The sequence below is a fragment of the Bubalus kerabau genome, chromosome X (assembly GCF_029407905.1).
Source record: "Bubalus kerabau isolate K-KA32 ecotype Philippines breed swamp buffalo chromosome X, PCC_UOA_SB_1v2, whole genome shotgun sequence".
In the NCBI taxonomy this organism is placed as follows: Eukaryota; Metazoa; Chordata; class Mammalia; order Artiodactyla; family Bovidae; genus Bubalus; species Bubalus kerabau.
In genome coordinates, this window is record NC_073647.1 from 62,308,620 (window position 1) to 62,314,177 (window position 5,558).

Sequence of the window (5,558 nt, forward strand, 5' to 3'; positions counted from 1 at the left end):
AAGATTTAGCTACAGAATGGAACCAGAGATGAACTTGAAACAAGTGTCTGTGACCTAAGTGCTTGCATTTGGAATTGGTTTGAGAGAGTCTAAAACTTACCCCCAGGATCACTAAAGAGAGAAAGAGAGAGAGCGTGTGCCCATTGAGGCTGAGAACTATCCTCAAATGAATGCTTGTTGGCAGACAATATTGACTTTCATCCAGTCCTCAATTTTGCATACTGCTTCATGCCCCCCAAGCCAGAACAGGATGTGGGGGCTCTTACTATTACTGCAGTTTTAAAATTATAGGAAGAAAAAATAAATAAATAAAAAATAAAAAAAATAAAATAAAATTATAGGGAGAATGTGATACTGGAAATAGGATTCTATGTCTTCCCCTGATTTGCAACTCAGTGTATTCCCAACCTCTAGAAGCCCTTATACTTCCAGAACTCATAGTTTGAAAAAATTCCACAGAAAGTTTTCACAGCCCTCAAGGAAATCATTTTCCATTGGAGGAAACAATGCTAGCAGCCGATGCCCTGATGCCTGCTCAAGCCAGCATCCTGAAGAATGATCAGCCAGTGAAGGAGAACTGAGGGATCACTGGTTCTCAGATAATAGGGGATAAGGGCACAAAACCTGGGTTCAGTTGCAACACAGAAGGAACTGAGGTTTTCTTGCAGCACAGAAGTTTATTATGAAGGGGGCTGGGCTAGTTTGTATTTACATGCTGGAATCCTGCAGCCCTGAGTCCAGGTTGAAGTGAGGAAGAGGCTACTCTGCTGGGCACAGGTGATGTCATCCCAGGAATATACTTAGCCCTCTCTCCTGGGTCCCTGTTGCCAGACTGTGGTCTGGAACTATCAGATAGACTCCACTTCTGTTTCTTGTGCCTGAGCTGGAGGGATGATATCTTTAAGGATTTCATCATAATAGGGGCTAAATACCTGCTGATTGTGACACATCAGACTGAAAAGCTTCCAACCTAGTTTTGTCAACTCCCCCTTGATGAGAATAAGGACAGCAGAGAGGTCTAGTAGAGAACCAAACAACCTATGAGAAACAAGTGGATCCACTGATCTGCTAGCAAGAAAAGAGTTGGAAAGATCAAAGAGTTTTCAGAAGAAATTCACAATGCCCTTGCACTCTCTGTTAGCCAACATTTAAAGTAACTGAGATTTTCACTGACCTACCCACTCATTTAGGTAAATCATATTAATGAGATTTCTTTCTTTTCTTTTGGAAGAAGGAATGCTCTCAAGCTCCCAAAGACAATGCATTATTCAAAGATGTCCAGCCAATAAGTTTCTGGGTGTTTATAATGTTAATGTGGTGCTAAGTGAGCTCCAGGTGTGCATGACCTAACTAGAGGATCCTAGACATTGTACTTGAAATTCTAAGGACACACATTGCAGCCAGTGTACCAACTCTGGGTCTACAGAGCCAAATCAGACTATGTCAAGGTAGAAAAATTAGAAGCAAGGCGGTCAAGTTCACTGCTTCCATTCTAGCATGGAATATATCCTGTGGCCTAAATTAGCATCAGTTCCTTAGAGGGAAGTAGGGACCATCATGGTAACTTAAAGCATAGGATAGAGAAAGCGTTTCCCATCACAGGCCTTGGGTTATAGTTAGAGAATGACCAAGAATCACTCAGTACTAGCACCTGCAAGTTACACATCCTAGCTGACCTTAAAACCATATGTTCACTCTTCAAACTGAAAGAGATTTACTTCAATTATGTGCATTATACATAGGGAAACTAAAGCCAAAAGACTTTCCCAATGATCATTCCAGCTTTGAATGGCTTCACAACTGACTTCCAGTCTTGTATCCACCTTCTCACCTTCCACATTCTTGCCACCCTTCCCCATCACCACCACCATATGACTCTTAACAATGATGTTACAAACAGTTCTCTTTCCTGGCAATGATCTGAAGTTGGCCTATAAAAAACTCTTTCTTTTCACTACTCAGGGCAGTTAGGCCCATATCTTTGAGGTATTTGTGGATTTTCTGAGACATTTGTTCACTCACACTCACCATAGCCTATTTAGGCCTAGATAATGAAGGACAGAAAGCAGAGTGGCCTTGGCATAGGAGCAAAGCCCAGAGAGTCCAACACCAGAAGCCAGGTCCACTCACAAAAGAATTCCAGTTCTGCACCACTAACAGAGGACACAGTGTTTGAAATCATTTTATTGTTACCCTTAAGGTGTCAACTAATTCATACATATTAACTAATTCATACTATTCTTCACTTTAATTGAAACAAATCGGACAAGGGTTCAGTTCCATTCTTGGATCTACTCATTGTTCTTTAGTCCCATAAACTTTATTTAAATTCTGTTTTAAGATTTCTTAGGCATTTTCTGTAGTTGTTTTCCCTAGTTCACCACTTGAATTGTAAATATATTGAGATCAGAACCTCCAGTTCTTCTTTGTACATTAGCTGCAGTGCCCTGCATGAAGCAAATTATGGATACATATTATTGACCAAGTGATCAACTTCTGGTTATGCATACACAAATCCAGTGTCACTTATTTAAGTACATAATAACTCATTTTAAGCAAACACAGTACTGAATCATTCATAGAAAACTAGTTTCCACACTCACCTCCTTGGAAATAGGTTTTGTTTCCATCACAAACTTTAATACAATTTATCAAAAGACACCAACAACCTTTGCAGATGATGCCCAAGGTCTTTTGTGTGGTTTATGATAAAGAATAAGGCAGTAATACATTAACTGCCTAAGTTCCAACCCCCACATATTATTTTCAACTCAGAGAAAGATCTAGGTAGTTTTTTGTCCATGTTATTTAGTCGCTAAGTTGTGTCTGATGCTTGCAATCCTATGGACTGTAGCCCACCAGGCTCCTCAATCCTCGGGATTCTCCAGGCAAGAACACTGGAGTGGGTTGCCATTTCCTACTCCAGGAGATCTTCCTAACTCAAAGATCAAACCTGAGTCTCCTGCATTGGCAGGCAGATTCTTTACCACTGAGCCACCAGGGATGCCTCTATGAAGTTTACCTGGAGTTAAATTCGTCTGTCAGGGCTTTGTTTATGTGTTTCAGTTTATTCACAAATTCAGTCGAGCTGAATAAAACATGTCCAGAGAAACTTCCATCCACTAGCAAGACTGAGGCCAGAATGGTTAACTGCTTCAACTGGGACTCCATGTCCTGCAGCCAGATTCTATTCATCAGCAGACTCTGGTGAGGCAGGGAAAAGCAAGCTGTCAGAAGAGTGTTCTAGTAAAGGTATTGAATACAAAACAAAAAGGAAATATTCTAACGTATGTTCCTACCTCGGGAAACTCTTTACTGTCAAGATCCCAGAGAAGAAGGTTCAGGTATCCCTGGTATAACACCATTGTGGAAATGGGAAGTTGTGGGTTGTCCACTGCCCAATTTGGAAATGAACGGGCCATGCTGGAAGAGCTGGGAGAGTCAGGAGAACTTGAATTTTGTTAGCCATTTTGTGGTGCAATCAAGGAGATCTATGACATAGAAAGGATAAGTAAATATCTTGAAACACCAAGGCTTGAAAACTAAGGCTTGAGAATATATTCTTCCTCAATAAATAAATTATTTTGTACATCTTTTGTCGTGGAGAAATGTTCCTTCTTCCTACCCCATGTCCTAGCCACCTGCTCAATAGGGAGAAACTATTTAAAAACAGAAAATACCCTATCACTGTAAGAAATCATACCCAAAGTCAAATCTCCCCCTCTTCTGTCTTTAAATTTTGACCATACTGGGTTGCTTGTTGAGGAGTTTTTGGAATTTAGTTCATTCATAAAGGATAGACTGTTCCTTCAGGTAGGGTCAGAGGCTCTGGATAATATAGTTCACCATGTCCATTTTCATCAGGTCCAGAACATGAAAGATGCCCCTGTCAAGGGAGGAAAAAATCAAATGTTTACACTCTGAAAGGAAATCCAGTGGGATGAGTGGAACTCAAGCTAAGAGTCCTAAAATAACAGTATCTTAGAGTTTAAAATGGCCTTAAAAACCACAGTCCTAGTTCAATTTACAAATACAGACATTGCACCAGGGACCCAAGGCCACAGAGTGAGTTGTTATCAGAGCTAAGAACAGATACATCTTCTGACCTTTTAGTTAGAAGGGTCTTTCCACTGTAGGTACTCCATCTCAGAAAAATGACCAAAATTCTAACTCTCTATGGGTACTTGGGATAATGGTGGTTGAATTTCTAAATCATGTGACTTATCACTTTACCTCTGGGTCTTGGTTCTTCTATCTGTGAAACAGGGATCATCCTCATTCCTGTCCCCCCACAGGGTTTGAATTAGGATACATGGGATAATATCTGCAAAAGGGCTGTTTGAAATCTCCCAAAGAACCAGTTACTCTCTTTAGTGTCTAGACAAGAATATTGGAGTGGGTTGCCATTTCTTTCTCCAGAGGATCTTCCCAACCCAGGCATCGAATCCTCTTCTCTTGCATCTCCTACACTGGCAGCGGGATTCCTTACCACTAGTGTCACCTGGGAAGCCAGTGTCTTAACAGCATCATTTCTTAGAAAGTGTCCAAATGATCTGAAGATCATCAAAAGGGTTCTGAGAATCTGTCCTTTGAAAATAAAAGGCAATAAACCAGAGAGGAGCAATAGAAGTATTAATCCATTCTGCAGTATAGAAGGGCTAGACAAGCCAGGGGCTATAACCCAGTATCTGGCCCAGAGTTTTCTGGTGCAGTGTCTAAGACTGAGTTCAGGAACAGTACATCTAGTTTCTCAGCTTAGTAACTGCACAGGATCTGTTATGCTCTCTCGCTTGAGCACTGCTTCATCTTCTACTTGGAGGAGGCGATGGCACCCCACTCCAGGACTCTTGCCTGGAAAATCCCATGGACGGAGGAGCCTGGTAGGCTGCAGTCCATGGGGTGGCAAAGAGTCCCTCCCTCCCCACAGCACAACTGAACAAGTGAGCCTAAAAAAGTGTCCACCACTGCCCCCTTGTGTCAGGGTGGAAAATAGACACTGAAGAGACCAGCAAACAGAAGAAGCTAAAACAGAGGGAACCTCCTTGGAAGTGACAGGTGCAGTAGATTAAAACCCTGTAGTTAGTACCGACTACATATAGGAAGGGGCCTATAGATCTTGAGAAATATAAGCCAGATCAAGGAACTATCCGAAAATGAACTGACCCCACACTGCCCACAACAGCAGAGAAAGTCCTAGATATATTTTTACTATTTTTAATATCATTCTTTAATTAAAAAAAATTTTTTTAATCCTCTATTACTCCTTTAGTTTTTAATTTTTATAACCTACTATTACTTTGCAAAAAAAAGAGACCCTATTTTAAGCAAACTTCATATATATATATATTTTATAATTTTTGTGACTTTTTTTTCTTTAATATTGTATTTTTGAAAATCCAACCTCTACTCTAGATTTTTAATCTTTGTTTTTTGGTATTTGTTATCAATTTTGTACCTTTAAGAACCAAATCTTCAGTACCCATTTTTACTTGGGAGCGAAATTACTGGCTTGACTGCTCTCTCTGGCTTTGGACTCTCCTTTTTCTCCACCAGGTCGC

The 5,558-nt window shown here is 40.6% G+C and overlaps 1 pseudogene; it reads right to left on the minus strand.

Moving 5' to 3' along the window:
* Nucleotides 1–848: 848 nt before the first annotated feature.
* LOC129638976 (T-complex protein 11 X-linked protein 2-like) lies at nucleotides 849–4,801 on the minus strand (annotated as a pseudogene).
* Between the last annotated feature and the right edge of the window lie 757 nt (nucleotides 4,802–5,558).